Source organism: Protopterus annectens, chromosome 3.part0, assembly GCF_019279795.1.
Source record: "Protopterus annectens isolate FY-2018-M chromosome 3.part0, PAN1.0, whole genome shotgun sequence".
Lineage (NCBI taxonomy): Eukaryota > Metazoa > Chordata > Ceratodontiformes > Protopteridae > Protopterus > Protopterus annectens.
Genome location: NC_056731.1, coordinates 1980218738 through 1980236263, shown reverse-complemented (window position 1 = coordinate 1980236263; position 17526 = coordinate 1980218738).

Sequence of the window (17526 nt, the reverse complement as noted above, 5' to 3'; positions counted from 1 at the left end):
GCACTCTAGAATTGCCGTATGGCAATTCTAAAACAACAGTGTCTACCGACACTGTTATCACAAGATAACAGTGTCTGCGGACAAAATACAGAAGCACAGCCCCCACAACATAGCTCTCAACTGCTCAGATTTTTGCAGAATGTGCAAAGTTTTCCCATATATTTTTGGCCTTTCCCTCATAAATTTCCTCTTGTCTGGCAAATCATTGGGATGATCTAAGGGTTGAAGTCACTAAATAGTGACATACATTTGAGTTTCATAACTTATGTCCTTCAAAAAACGTATGCTAACACAAATTGATTTATTCTAGCAGCTTTCTAAGTTTATAAGAGTAATGTTACACATTTATTTTTTTTCCATCCCCAATAAAGTTTAAGGATAGCTGAGCAGGTGTGCACGTCGCACAGCTATGCATAGTATAGCATAAACATTCGAAGGAGCTAAATAGAACTATACAGGCAACATAGTCAAAGTGAAATAGGGTAGTGGTTAGCGCTTTTGCTTAGTATGCAATCATTCACGGTTTGAGCCTCAATACACCCCATTTGTTTTTATTTGTGAAAACAGCACTAAAGTATATTTTTCTAGAAATAGGTAGTGAGTAATATACATTTGTTAACCAGGGTAGTGTAGCAGGTCCAAATGTGAGGTGTCAGTGTGGTACAGATTTGAAGCCCCCATATAAACACAAGTGTCCCATACAGTATAACCACAAAAGAATGTAATATAATGAAAGCATATAAAATAATAATAATAATAATAATAATAATAATAATAATAATAATAATCATTAATAATAATAATGATAATAATAATCATCATTAATAATAATAATAATAATAATAATAATAATAATAATAATCATTAATAATAATAATAATAATAATAATAATAATAATAATAATAATAATAATAATGATAATAATTATAGTCCAGAAAATGAAAACTGAACAACACTAAATTGTGCTCAGCTGTGCTTAGCATTACTTAAATTTGTATACATAGCAATAATTAGCGTAGCTAAGTGGATTTGCACACTGGTAAGTAGTGCTTAGCATCTACCCCTTTAAGCAATGCTTATGTTTGCTAAGCAGGTTTGCCCATCACTTAGCTTAGCTCAGCATAATTAAAACCATCTAAGCATGGCAAAGGTGGGAAATCAGCCCTATTTAAACCTCGCAGGTGGGACTACAGCTCATAACCAGTTGTAGCTCCCCATTTTAGGCACTATGGCTAGTGTTGGTGAGGGTGTGTGCTTTCGGGCACAGCACTTGGGCATACAGGTGTCCAGGGTCATGGTTGGACTCCTTGTAAAAGACCATAATGTGAGACTGCTGCAAGACCAGTACCATGGTTCCCAATACAAAGCAGAGGCCTGGGACCATATTGCACGTGTTCTCACCAGTGCCACTGGTATTCCTCAGATTGGTGAGCAGGTCTGGCACCACTTTACTGACTTATAGCATAGGAAGAGGGAACTCTTGGACCACTGGGTCCAAGATGCATGGGTGAAGAATGTCCCAGACCTGTGTAAGTATCAATATCAATAAGTGTTTTCCAAAGTCCAGCCTGTATATGTAATGGATAGGTATGCATAAATGTTTTTCTAGCTCCTGTACAGCTGCAGAGGAGAGGACCGCGAACTTAGATGCCCACAACAGCAGGCTGCTAAGGCTGCGTCCTGAAGCTGGTGAGTAAAAATCTAGCTTGTAGTATTCAGGGGAAATAAATAGAAAGGAGTAGAATGTCACCTTGCAGTATTTAAAAATGGCTATGGTTTGTAATGAATAAATGAGAAATTAGTAGAGTAATAGTGACGTACAGGATATATATCAATAAAAGTGTCAGTACCTGTCAAAAAAAATCAAAACCTTAGACTGGGTGTGTTTACTTTGGTATGTGGTTGTATGAATCAAAATGTGTACAGTTTCTGCACAGCACCTATAGCTCTGAAAGGATTAAATAATCAAGGCTCATCTGACAAAGATTGTGGAGTTGTAAAACAGGAGATTAACTATATGAAATGTTCCATACACCAAGATCTGATTCTTGAATAGTAATGTTGTGTTAACCAGTGCTTTCTAGACTGTGCTATGTCAAAGTATGAATACACAGTATAAGACCTATGTGTCATGCATGAATGTCAGACTTACAAGATCAGATTGTACAACCAAGAGAGTATTAGACAGAAAATAGTCAAATAAAGAACAGCAGTTACTCAATAGCTCATTCTGATGAAACACAAACTTGTTATAATTTTTGCACAAACAGGCATGGTTCGAATCCCAGAAGTGGTAGTAAGCTGTATGCATAATTTCACCCAGGATTTTGTGAATATATACTAAAACCAAAGTTGAGCCCTGAATCCAGGAGACATCAGGGCAAGGCTACCCACAGTAGTATAGTCAAAGGCACAGTCAAATATTCAATCATTCAAAAAGTTGCCAAGACCAGTTGATCACCAGAAATACTTTATTCAAAAATAACCACAAGTGCTTTCATCTCTGTCAGTTTAGAGACTTTATCTTGAGATGAAAGCAAAGGTAGTGTTAACAGAAACTTCCTCCACAGGTCTGCCAGGTAAAAAAATGTAATAATTAGCTGTAAGAAGGCTGCAGTTGTGCACTGTGTACAAACATACCACTGCCCAACCCAAGGCCATAGGTCAATGTAAAGTGAGGTAATACCTGGAGTATAATGATTAGAGCAATGATCATTAAAGTTGTGAGCAATTCAAGCCAATACGCTTGTTAATTGACATCTCTCTCTCTCGCTCTCCCCCACCCTATCTGTACCAATAATCTAAACACATAAATCAGTGGGTATGTTTTTCACCACACCTACTGTTGGGACATGTATCCTATTGTTCTACAAATATTGAAATGTTTGACTATTAATGTTCCCTGTTCAAATACTATCATTGGTTGGCTGTTGCTATCAGTGTAACCTGCATGCCATTATAATGCCCACTCTGGTTCCATATATGCATGTGTTCTGTTTGCTATGCAAATGTTCCACATCTGTTGTTTTGGGTTAATGGGTTAATGGGAATACCTATGCATGCTGTTATAACTAATCCTGGAATGTGTGTTTTCATGACTAACCAACATATGTTAACTAACATATGTCCCACCTCAACTGGCCATGGTACCAGGCCCCAGCATGTCTGGGACCCAACCTGGGAGCTCCTTGTCTGCTGGTCCTGCACCACCTTCGGGTGGAACCACCTCAGGGCATGGGGCTTGCCCCCCACCGGGAGTGGGTGCAGATGGGACACTGTCACGGAGGTCCATGGATTGGTGCATAGTGAGCTTCGAAAGGAGTTTGGAGATCTGCTACACCAGTGTGAGGGCTGCATGGTGCATCTTGAGGGTCAGCCTACCCCTCCTGCTCAGACCCCAGCAGAGCTACCTTTGGTGCCGTAAAGGTGCAGTGGTGACTGCCCATGGGTGGGGACCTAAGTCCCACTGTATCCATTTGGGGGCTCGTGGGCATCCAATTCCCAACCACCCCTCCCCGTCCAAGGTGTTTATTCCCACATGTGTCATATACCGCCCCTGTCTGCTGTCTTGTCTGTATTTTTATCCAACCTACCTCCCCAAATATACCTATCCTTCCCCAACATCCCACTCTCATCTTATAAAAAAAAGGGGCAATCTATTCCCACAAAAAATGTTGCCCCATACATAGCTGTCCATTTCACCCACATGTCCACTTAACACATGTAATTTAGTCCAGTTGGCTTTACAACATATTACTGTTGTCCTCACCCCTCTCTCAGGGATTTGAGAGTACAAATTTACCTCCAAATTATGCATATATGCACAGCTGTTGCTGTCTAAGAAATGGACAGCTATAGACTTTCCCTACACCCATCCTGAAAATCCGTAGCTATCTGTCATATTGTTTTTCCCTCTGCATGCCCCTTTTTCACCACTTTTCTATCACCCTTTTTCTTTTCTTGTAAAGAAATTAGCACAGGAATAAGCAGTAGTAAGCAGGAGTAAGCATGTTTGAGCAGTGCTAAGCAAAGCTAACTTAGATTAAACACTTCTAGGGCTGTGTGTAAACATGGTTCACCATAAATTAGCATCACTTACTTCTATATAAACCTGCTAAAGCCTGCTTACAACTGCTTAAAAGTGCCTTAATCACTTGGTATCCAACAGCCCTTGTTCTGCCTAGCAACAAAATAAACCGCCCTTGGGGGTCTTGAATCCAGGACCCTATACACTACAGTAGCAACAAGTTACCACTAAGCCATCTGAGCTGCAAGGCTTTTTGATGTTTTTTTCACACATACCATGCATTACAGCCAGTTTACAATAGGAAAGAGAGACTGTACAATCAGGAATAATTGGTATCTACAAATTTATGTATGAAAAGTAACATATACATATAGAGTTTGGAGATATATAGATATATATATATATATATATATATATATATATATATGTATACATATATATATATATATATATATATATATATATATATAGATATATGTATACACACATAACAATATATAGACATATTACCAATATATATATATATATATATATATATATATATATATATATATCCTTGCAAGCACAAGGTGAAGGGTTTGAGCCTTACAAGGGATAATTGGCTAGGCTTAAAATGCATAGTAAAGTACTGTTGCAGAAATGCGTGTTGAAATGCATGTGATATGCTGAGTTCATACCATTCAACTGTACAGTCTTATAAGCACATGCGTGCCTGATATCTGTAGTCACTTACACATAGAGTTGTGTTATGTTAGGCAAACCATTGCAAGTCTGTTAACAATGATACAGTAACATAATAGCCCAGATATGAATGTGTGACATCCTCCAGGTTAGCACTGTGATAGCAAAGCCTACTCTGCAATCAACTTACTTATCTATGTATGTAAATAGGTTGGGTTGTGCATTTTCTACTTGTATCAGTTTCAGTGCATACAACAGACATAAATGTTTGTAGGTACTGGTTGTTGCATTGCCATGACAATGATATGGGTAATAGAATAGGCATGATTATCAGGTTGTAATTGGAGAAGTGTGCAACTGCGTTATGAACCTCTGTCCATGCCTACCATACAAAAATGAGACCACAGAAAATCTTTTCAAAACGTTTCCCACATTGAATGTGACCCATAACCTGTACAATTCTACTGACAAACAAACAAATCTGTTAGGGGTGAAAATATAAAACATAAAAAATGAACTATAAACTGGTTGCATACATGTGCACATACATAAACCACTACTTGGTTGATGCACTTCTTGTAGTAATCATTGCATTCTCTTTTTGGTTACACACATGCCATCAATTAACAAGACTCTGATTAACCCCAAATAATGTTCAACTGTCCTAATAGGATTTATTCTACAATTACCCAGTTGCCTCCTACAGCAAAAGAAATGTTTGGCAGAGAGCTTATAAAGCATCAAAGGGATCTCATTGTGGAAAGGTATCCGTCAGGAGAAGAGGAGAAAAAGTGTCCACAACATTGGATATACCATGGGATACAGTACAGACAGTCATCAAACAGTGGATAACATATGGGACAACAGTGACACTGCAAACACCTGGACGTCCATCCAAAATGGATGACATGACAAGATGACAACTGGCCATGGACACTGCCAGGGGACCTACAGCAACATTGAACAAGCTGCGGGAATGCCTGCCAAGTACTGGGTGTGTACCACGTGACAACAATCTTCTGTATTCCCCCATATGTCTTCCCTATGGTGTAGGGTTGCTATACAGAAGCCTTTTCTTACACAGAAAAACATCCAGGGCTGGAAAAAATTGCCAAATAGTACATCAAGTCTCCAAAAAGTATGTTAGACAATGTGTCACGGTCTGATGACACCAAAGTTGAACCTTTGGCCCACAATTCCAAGAAGTATGTTTGGCCCAAAACAACACTTTGCATCACTGAAAAGAACACCATCCCCCTGGTGAAGCATGGTGGTGCCAGTATCATGGTGTGGGGTTGCTTTTCAAAAGCTGTAACTGGGCCTCTACTCAAGATGGAGGGAATTATGAACAGTTCCAAATACCAACCATTTTTGTCCCCAAACCTTCAGTCATCTGCTAGAAAGCTGAAGATGAAGAGAGATTTTATCTGTCAACATGACAATGATCCCAAGCATACATTCAAACTGACAAAGAAATGGCTTCACCAGATAGAAAATACAGTTTGGGAATGAGCCAGCCAGTGGCAAGACCTACATTCAATAGAAAATCTATGGGTTGCCCTGAAGAGGGCTGTGCACAAGAGCTGCCCTCACAAATTGACATATTTGTAGCACTGGTGCAAGGAAGACTGGGCAACTATTACCAAGTAAAGATGTGCCATGGTGATAGACTATGACCTAACACAACTGAATGCTGGCATTATCTGAACAGGTGCTTCCACAAAATATCTGTTTTAAGGTGTGCACACTCATGCAACCAGCTTATTGTACTGATTTTAGTTTGCATATATTTTCCCACAACAGATTGTTATGTTTTCAATGAAATTGTACAGGCTATAGGTCACATTAAAGGTGAGAATTGTTTTGAAATGAGTTATTGTGGTGTCAAGTTACAATGGAACAAAGACCAGACATTGTAACAGGGGTGTGTACAGTTATATATTCACTGTAACTGTATGGACTCAGCATTACCCGATCTGTAAAACCCACCGCCAGCAAGGTATATTAATCCCTTTGGTGGACAGCAGCAATACACAGACCACATAATAGGTTGCAATATTGCTGTACAGGGCTACATAGATGCAGACAACAACTTGGAAACATGTCCACCTCTATCTGAGCAAGCATGTAAGGTCACAATGACTCCCTGTAAGGCTAACTATGAGTACAAATCACAAATATCCACACTGCCAAGGCCACTTACAAGAGTGTCTTCACATATGTTGTCAGTCTCAGAGGCAACAACACACTTCACCCTTTACTGTTGTTAAATCTCACCTCATACACACATATCATGGCTATAGGCAAACTGCATCAGACAGGTTAGGTGTGAACATCATCCCCTTGTCCCCCTATCCCTATAGGGAGATACACATATCACCCGCACCCCTCCCCTCATCACTGGTGTGCAGGTACATATTGCCTACTGAAAGGCAACAACAGTAAGTCTCCATGCAGCCTGATAACATCCCTGTCTGTATCCTACATGAACTCAAGCATGTGCTCACAGTGCCATCACACACTGTAGTCAAACACAGCCTCGGCAACATCCACATCCCATCCACATGGAAGATGGCCACTGTCATCCCTCTACACATAAATGAATAGGGAATAGAGACTTATGCAATTAACTGTCCATCACTAGGGGGAATATGACACAACAAGGCCAGGAATGCAATACAAGCTAATATTGTGCTGATAGATTACAGGGGTGTGGTGCAGCTGTGAATGCTGGCAACACATACCCACTGTTGATGTGCAAATTCTGTCCATACGGTTGACAACTATATGAGGTGCTATGATGTGTTTCACTGTTTATGTCTTCCAGGTGGGATGCAGCACCCCTGAAATTCACCCAACAGCACAGCAGAAATATATGAAATAATTGACACCATTGTCAACCATTATGAAGTCATGTTTGGCCGTACTCAGAAACACCTGTGGGAGCAGACCGCCCTGTGGAATTACCTAGTCCACAAGGTTAATGATGTCGGCCTACACACAAAAACCTATGAGCAAGTCTGGAATTGTGCTACCGACCTCATACTTAATACCTGGTGAAGAGCTGCTGCTATAGCCAGAGACGTGACAGCCACAGGTGGGGGCACAGTCACGCAGGCCCCACTGACACCCACCGAACAGTTGTTCGCCAAACTTGATGTACACACCCCAAGCACACAACATCTTGCTTAATCCAGCATTGTGGATGGGGGTGCCCCCCCCCCCACACACACAATGGACAAGGAGCGTGCAGCTAAGGCGTTAGTGCCCATTAGTAGAGTATTTTAGTATACATACTTGTGTCTGTAGAGTATCTGCATGCATATGTCAGATAGGATAGTAGTTGTGGACGGAGTTTGGTAATGCACATAAGTGCACATCTATGCTGATGAGCAGCATATTTTGCAGTATTGGGGGTTGTACTGTTAATGTGCAGAAATGCTGCTTCCCCCTGTACCAAAGGCCACATGTGAGTCTGCTGACAGTACCTCTCTCTCACACCTATTTAGCTCCCTCTGGTCTACAAGTGGGACAGCAGCCTGTAGCTGGTGAGTATGTAATTGTTTTGTTGTGCTTTGCCAAAACACACCTAGCCATATTGCTTGATGTCCATGTTCACTTATGGTGGTATTAACTGTATTGCATCACAGTGATGAAGGGTAATGTAACATTCCTGCAGCATGTCTCACAACCTGTCAGTGCAAGACATCTTGACAGAGACCAACAAACTGGGGGCACAAATGGGCTACGATAGGGTCATGTATGATAAATTAATCCTATACAGTGGATACCATAAGTCCCTATCAGCATCTCGAATGCTGACAATATTGAATTTAATATTGTTGCATCGAGAATGCTGAAAGGGCAGAACACCAAATGGATAAACGGAAATCTCCATGTAGTGCAGTCTCGGAGTTGATATATTTAAGTAGGGGTGGGGGGTGCAGGGGGGGGCTTGCCCCTCTGCCTACACCCTTTAGTTTTTTTTTTTTTTTATTGGCATTCGAAAATGTAATAGGTCGATCATTTCAGTTCGACATTTAGTGATTCGACCTATTACATTTTCGAAATGCTGATATAGACCTGATACCACAGTGTACATATCCCTGTCAAGATGCAAAGTGTTTCTGATATATACAATGAGAGACCACAATATTACATTGCACACCTTTTCCAACCTGCAATGTGACCATAAGATGAACAATTAACTTGTATATCCGAACAATATGTTAGGCCACCAAATATGGGATATACAAACCTTACAATATGCTGGATGCATATGTGTGCACGCCCTCCAAATAACACATTGTAGGAGCAGTTTGTGATGTACTGACAGCATTCACTCTGCTTGGGTACACACCTGCCATCAAGTACAGGGACTCAATGTAACAACGAATAATGGTCCACTGTCGGAGCAGTGTATTCATGACATTTGCTCAGTTGCCTGACCAGAAGCAGCCATCGCTTACACACTTCTTACAAAGCATCATAGGGATCTCACATTTGAAAGGTATCAGTCAGGAGTAGGATACAACAGCATTAACACAGCATTGCATATACCATGGAGCACAGTGGAGACAGTCATCAAAAGACAGATTAAATATGGGACAACAGTGCTGTTGAAAAGAACCAGATGTCCTTCCAAAACAGATGGAAGGTCATGTTGAGAACTAGTCAGGGAGGCTGCCAGGAGACATGCAGCAACACTGAGGGATTTGCAGGACTCTCTGACAAGTACTGGTTGTGTAGTACATGTGGCAACACTCGCCTGGATTCTGCAGAAGTCTGGCCCACGGGGTAAGCTCAGTAGATAGAAGCATTTACTCACACCAAACACCATGCAGGGCTGTGTACAAGTAGCAAAACATAACATCAGGTCTCCCAAAGGCATGTGTTGAAATGTGTAATGGTGTAATGAGACCAAGATTCAAACTTACAGCCACTATCCCTAAAGCTACATGTGGTACACAAGCAGCATCTCACTTCACCTGAAGACCACCATCCACATGTTGAAGCTCACTGGTGGCAGTGCCCTGCTTTGGGGACGCTGTTCATTAGCTGGAACTAGGCCTGTAGGCAGGGTGGAGGGAATTATGAACAGTTCAAATAACACTCCCTTGTGGGCCAAAGCCATCAAGTGTCTGCAAGATGGCTGAGGATCGAGATGGGTTTCATTTTCCAACACGACAATGACCTGAAACATACATCCAAAGCTACCAAGGAATGGCTCCACCTGAATAAAATCAAAGGTATGCACTGGGCCAGACAAAGACCAGACTTAACACCAATAGTAAACCCCCAGTGTGACCTCCAATTTCCTTGCCAGCTGACAGAGTTGGGGGACCTTTGCAGGGAAGACTGTTGAAATAATGTCAAGTCAAGATGTGCCATGTTAATACTCCCCTTCCCAGGAAGAGGAGAAGGTTAACACCTGCACCATACCACATTCAACACAAAGCCCTCCAGAACTTACACCACCACAACCCTCACATAGTAACATAAAACACACACCTACTTTCGCAGAGGCTCTCAATAAAAATCTGTCCAAACAGAGACCTCCAAAGCAGGAAATGCAAACAACCACCACATCCAAGCAGAAACCATGAGACACATAGCTCACATAAACAATGTGCCACTCAACCAAAGCCCATAAGACAAAACATCTTACCCAATACACTAGTCACAGGTGACTCAATAGTAAGGCACACTGATGTCCCACTCACTATGTTGAATAAGGAGAAAGTTACGGCCAGTTGCCTGTCGGGTGCCATGATCTGCCACGTAAGGCATGCACTTAGGTCACTCCACAACAGCTACAAATATGACTCTGTCATTCTCCATGTTGATGTGAATGACCTGAGATGTGCCTCCATGGAGTACATGAAAAGAGACATAAAGGAGCTCTCGGTTCTTGTAGTCCAGACAGATATGACCCTAACTCTGAGTAGCATCCTACTGTCACCCAGAATGATACCACAGTACAAGCAGAAAATGATTGACTTCAACAATTGGCTAAGTTTCTGGTGTCATTCTAAGGGGATCCAGTATCTATCTGCCTGTGATCACATAATCGACAGACCTCGATGCTTCTCCAGAGATACCTGCACCTGTCACCCCAGGGATTCTGGATACTGGCCAAGGCAATTGCCACCCCTATAGTGCCTTTTTTAGACAATGTCCTGAAGACAAAATCACCACCATAACAGCTACAAGCAAATGAAATCTGAGGGTTATGCTACTCAATGCTAGAAGTCTAAATCTCAAAATGCACTCACTCAAAGCACTTCTTAAAATGGAGAACATCGACATCTGTGCAGTGACCGAGACCTGGTTCAAGGCTCTGGAGAGCACCCCAACACTACCAGGCTATAATTCATACCACGCCTTTTGGCCCCTAAACCTGGACCAAAGCACTAAAGGCAGTGGTGTCTCCATATTCATAAAGGATATACACCTCCAGACTAGTAGCCCAACATAACGCATCAGAGATACTTCAGGTACAATTAACACTGTATAAAACTGCAATCCAGGTTGTAGCCTGCTAAAGACCCCCCTCCATGCCCCAAGGCTCCCACTCCACATTCCTAAACACACTGGAAAATATTAGTGTACAATCCAATATCATTATACTGGGATACTTTAACTACCCCTCCATTAACTGGGAAAATTACTCATGTACCAACACACTTGCTCAATGTTTTCTGGAATGTATTAATTCCAGTGCCCTGAACCAACTCATTCTTACCCCCACCAGGGGTAGAAACATCCTTGACCTGGTCATTACTAACATGGGCAACCATTGCTCTATACCAGTAATCAACTCCTCCCTGATCAGATCTTACCACAAGCTAATCACCATGGATATCCACATCCCACCCTCACCCCCCCCCCCACAAAGGACACCACTGTAAAAACTTCTCCAAAGCCAATTTTCGGCTTCTTAAAACAGAGGCAGCTAACTTCACAACACCCATGCAAATGGAAAATAGGTGCAAGACTGCTGAATCATACACCAATGTATTGTATGAGCACATACACAAGTGCATGGAATGGGCCATATCAAACAGAACCAAGATGCTCTCCTCCAAAAAAAGGAAGCCAATCTGGTGGTTCCCCACCACAAACAAACTCTACAACAGAAGATAAAAACTGTTGCAGAAAAGGGTGAATTCCCAAGACTGGAAAAACACTCTTGTTAGCCTCAGCAAAAAACTGAGATTCATCATCAAATCTTCTAATGGTAGCTATGAAAACAAAATTGCTGCAGATTCTAAAGACAACCATAAGGCATTCTATAGCTATGTCAAGAATCTACACGGCAATACTCAGATCTACTCTGAGTTACAGCACAATGGCAATACATATACAGAACCAATTGATATTGCCAACATATTGGCCGACAGGTTCAGTGCGAACTTTACCCCCCTTTCACCTCCTAAACAGCCAATCACAATAGCTGAGGAATGCCAAGTCCCTATTATCACAGCTACACAGGTAAAAACCGCACACTCCAAAGCCAAGAATACAGCTTCCATGGGACCTGATAATATCCCTGGCTGTGTTCTACATGAATTACAAAGTGAACTGGCACCACACCTGAGTACCCTCTTTAATCACAGCCTCATTTCAGGCTTTGTTCCTACCGAATGGTGCACTGCTATGGTCATTCCACTTCACAAAGGGGGAGGGACTACAGACCCTGGTAACTACTGCCCCATTAGTCTGGCAAGTCTGATATGTAAGGCTATGGAGTGCATCATCATGGACCTTATAAATAAGGACATAGAGAATCTCCAAACTCTGGACCCACACAGTTTAGGTTAGTGAAAGGTAGATCATGCCTGCTCAAGACTAATAGACTTCTTGAAGTCTGTCACCAGAGCTGTGGATGAGGACAAGGTAGTTCACACAGCCTACCTAGATCTTGCCAAGACCTTCAACACCATCCCTCACTCAGGAATCATAGATAGACTCACTAAACTAGGCATAAACTCCTATATCATAACATGGGTTGCCAAATGGCTCACTGATAGAACCCACACTGTTAAAGTAGCAGTTTACTATCAAAAGCACAAAAATCACATATGCGAATGGTGATTTCCATGACAAATAACGTTGCCTCATACATATTAAGTAGGTTGTATGGTCAAAGCAACAATGTCGACAAATTCTGTCGACCATACATTCTAAATCCCCATTCACAGCAATGCTGTGAATCCCTGCTGTGTGTATGTCCTTCTGAATGATCGCACACATGAACATTGACATGCCTACTGTAGCTCCTACCATGGTCAAGGAGGAGGCTGTTGGACATGTCAACGTCGACCTTTTGACTGTAAACCAAAAGTAGCAAACTCCAAATCTGTCTACTGACCAGTTACAAATGTTGTCCCAGAGGGATTGGTCCTAAGTCCTCTCCTGTTTGGCATCTACTTCTCTGAAGTCCAAGCCAACACAAAGGGACTCTGGCTGATCAAGATTGCAGATGATTGCAAACTGGGAGCCATTATTGATTCTCCAACTGATGTAGACATTCTACAAAAAGGCCTCACTGACACCAATGACTGGTCCCAGAAACATGGCCTTAAGCTCAATGCCAAAAAGTGCATTGTCATTCCCTTTGGGAAAAATTCGGTGCCCATGAACTACCACATAGGCGGTAGTCCACTAAACACCAGAGGTGTGATAAAAGACCTGGGGACACAGGTTAACAGCTACCTCTCCCTTGATAACCACATTGCCACTGTAGTCAGAAAGTCCTTCTATGTGGCACATCTCATTACAAAAAGGTTTCTCATCCAGGAAGAAAGAGGTCATAATCCCTCTCTACTCATCCCACATTAGACCTGTTATAGAATACAACACCCCATTGGGTATGTACCTCACTAGACACCTACAACAACTGGAAAGGCCACATAAATTCCTCTCTAAGAGGATCTTAGCCCTTAAACACATGCCCTGTATGGACAGACTCAAAAAACTCCAGCTATACGCTGTCTCTTATCACCTACTTAGATGTGATCTCTGCTTAACCTACAAAGCCATGTCTGACCCAATGCTGATAGATATGCTAAACCTAAGGAAATCCCAATCCCTCCATGCCATATGATCCAGGGACCTAAATCTAATTACCACAATAAACAGAACATGCTGGAGGGACAGGTTCCTAACCCAGAAACTTCCCATACTCTGGAACAAACTTCCCATTCACGACAAGCAGAGCACTTCACTAGCCCTCTTTAAGAGAAATCTTGACGAGTGTGTGGGCAATAGGAAGTTAACCCTGGGGGTCACTTCAGTGGTCTTGCTTGACAGGAGCACTGGAAATTAACTTTGGGTGGCATGATGCCAGGGAATCTTATTGGGCTAGGCTTAAATAGGCTCCAGGGCCATTAGTCTAGTACACATCTATGAACCTATGAACCTAAGAGTGACTGCTGTAGTTCACTTAACAGGTGTTTCAAAAAAGCATTGGTTTAAGGGTGTTCACACCTATGCAACCACTGTATTGTACGCATCTTACTCACTATATTTCACAACTAACACATTTGTTTGTTTCTTGATTGGATTGCACAGGTCATATGTCACATTTAAGGTGGGTAATGTTTTTGAATGCAGTATTGTGGTCTCATTTTATAGGCTACAACAGCCTGCCATGTTAACAGGGGTGTGTATACTTAACATATCCACGTTAAGCTTAGAAGGTTGTTGGTGTAATAGGATTTGTTTGAATATACATTCACTGCTGGTGATGAGGTTTGCAAACCAAATGTATGTCATTAATTAGTGACATCAGTCTTCATATGATCCCAGTTATGTGTCAGACAAGCAAAGAGGGGTTGTGTGGAACAGAGCAAACATATGTGCCAGACATCTACGCATTCTTCAATGATTTGTACAGTTGTGAGGTATGGTCTACAATAGTTGCCACTGTGCTACACAGGTGAACAGTAATAATGTGTACATGGGTGCAGTGTGTGCTAGGGGAATGGTCATCACCTACTAACAGTACTCATGCATCCCAGAGATGCATATTGTTAGTAACAAGGGTTGAGAATGGCTGTAATGCATGATAATGAGGGCTGTGTGTCATGCATGTCACCTTCTGGGTAATGTGAGGTCTGTGTAATAGCTTTGTGTCACCTCACCTGTAAGTGTCTGTGCGTGTGTGTCTGTGTGCATGGCAGCCAACCATAATGTACAGGTATCAATTTACATTTATTGTCTTCCCCTCAAAGGTGGCAATGGTGGTCGGGGTCCCTCCAGCTTGGGAACTGAAGTCAGTGTCTCTGCAGACTCTGACCAATGATGATTGTCATAGTGAGGCACAGGCAGGGTTGTCAGGGGCTGAATCTGTGCCATTGGTTGACATCCCACTGTTGTCCAACCCATCCCCGCACACAGTCACAATGCCTGCACATACCCCATCACCAGTGGCCATAGATAATGGACAGTTGGTGGGTGGTGGCATGAGGCAGACAAGTGTGATGACTATGGCAAGTCTGTCTGTAGACACCAGCCATAACCAGATAACAGGTGAGGTCCCACACAGGCGGACTGGCAGGAGTGATCGAAGGGGGACTGCTGCCCATTATGCCCCTGTCACAAGTGCCACAGAAAATGTCACCAGATGCATGTTTCGGACTATCGTGGAGGCACAGACACATAGTGAATGTAACACTAGACAGCTTCTCAGGGTCGTGAATGCCACTCTTCCTGCTATGCCTGACAACCTCCATGATCATGCTGATGCCCAACATTATTATGCTGAGCTTATGGATAGACAGTTGAGTGAGATGGTGGGAATCCTCCACCGTGGAATGTCAACCCTTGAATGTGGAATGTCTGTGATAGAGCATGTGGTAGGAGCTGTCCGTTGACCACGTGGATGTAGGACAGCAGCACTAGCAGATGAGGCTCCACATGGCTGTGCAGCTTCTCACTCCTGTAGTGGCAGTACCAGCAGCATGACTGCAGTTGGGGGGGCACTGTTCATGCTACAATGCAGCAGGCCATGGGCATGTGCTCCTGGCTGGTCCCAACAGGGCTGTGGATCCAGCAGACAGCAATCACCATCACGGAGTAGTAGTGCATCTGGCCTTGTGCCTGGTCATGCCAGTGGGTCCCCTGGTAGACCCAGTTCCCATGTCCATGGCAAGAGATGGTGAACTGCACACCCTGCCATCTATAGTCCAAAGCTGTTCAACATACCCCTATGTAGGGCAGCCACAGGATGTGACTGTGTGCATCTATAAACACACACACATCACCATCACAGCCAGGTCACCTCCAGATATACACACACCACCTCTGCATGGCCCATTTAATGAACAACCCCCAAATGCACACACGCACACATGATGTCAAACCCTGCATTACCAGGCTATAACCCATACCACACTTTTCGGCCATCTAACCTGGAACAGAACGCCAAAGACGGAGTTGTGTCCATATTCATTAAGGATATCCACACCTGCAGGCTAGTTGCTCAGCATAATGTATCTGGGGTTATCCAAGTGCAACTAACTCTGGGCAAAACTGCAATCCAAATTGTAGCTTGCTACAGATCCCTCACCATGTCCCAGGATTCCCACTCCTATTTTCTTGATATACTGAAAAATATTAGGGTTCAACCAAACACCCTAATAATGGGAGATTTCAAGTACCCCACCATTAACTGGGAAAACTACTCATGTACCAACTCCTTCACTCAACGCTTTCTGGAATTCATAAATTCCAATGCCATGGATCAGCTTATCCACACTCCCACCAAGGGCAACAATATCCTAGACCTAGTCATTACCAACATGAGTGACCAGTGTTTCACACCTGAAGTCAACTCCTCATTGGTTAGATCTGACCATAAGCTAATCACCCTAGATATCCACATCCGCCCTCACCTCCCATTAAGGAAACCATGGTAAATAAAAATTGCCAAAGCTAACTTAATGCTTCTTAAGACAGAAGTGGTGAACTTCATGACACCCATGCAGATGGACAATACAGTTATGACTGCCGAATCCTACACAAATGCACTCTATAAGCACTTACACAAGTGCATGGATCGTGCTATCCCAAACAGAACCAAGACACTATCCTCCAAAAAAGGAAGCCTATCTGGTGGTCCCCTGCCATAAACAAACTCTACAACAGAAGGAAGAAACTGTTGCAAAAGAGAGTAAAATCCCATGAGTGGAGGAGTTCCCTGGTCAGCCTCAGTAAGAAGCTGAGATCCCTTATAAGATCCTCCAAAGCTAGCTATGAAAACAAAATTGCCACTGATTCTAGGGACAACCACAAAGCATTCTATAATTATGTCAAGAATCTCAATGGCAACACCCAGATCTGCTCTGAGTTATAGAACAACTGCATGAAAATTACAGAATCAACTGATATTGCCAACATCCTGGCAGATAGGTTTAGTGCTAACTTTACCCTCCTCTCACCCCCCAAAGGGTACCTCCCCTCACCCCCTAAAGAGTCCATATCTATACAGGAAAAATGCAGAGTCCATGTAATCACAACTATGTAGGTAAAAGCTGCACTCTCTAAAGGCAGAAACACAGCATCCATGGGACCGGACAACATCTCAGGCTGCGTTTTACATGAACGTCAGAATGAACTGGTTCCCCACCCAAGCACCATGTTCAGTCATAGCCTCATGTCAGGCTTTGTGCCCACTGAATGGCACACAACAGCAGTTATCCCACTCTACAAAGGGGGAGCCACCACTGATCCCAGGAACTATTGCCCTGTTAACCTGATGAGCCTGGTCTGTAAGGCCATTGAACGTATCATGATGGAACTCATAAACAAA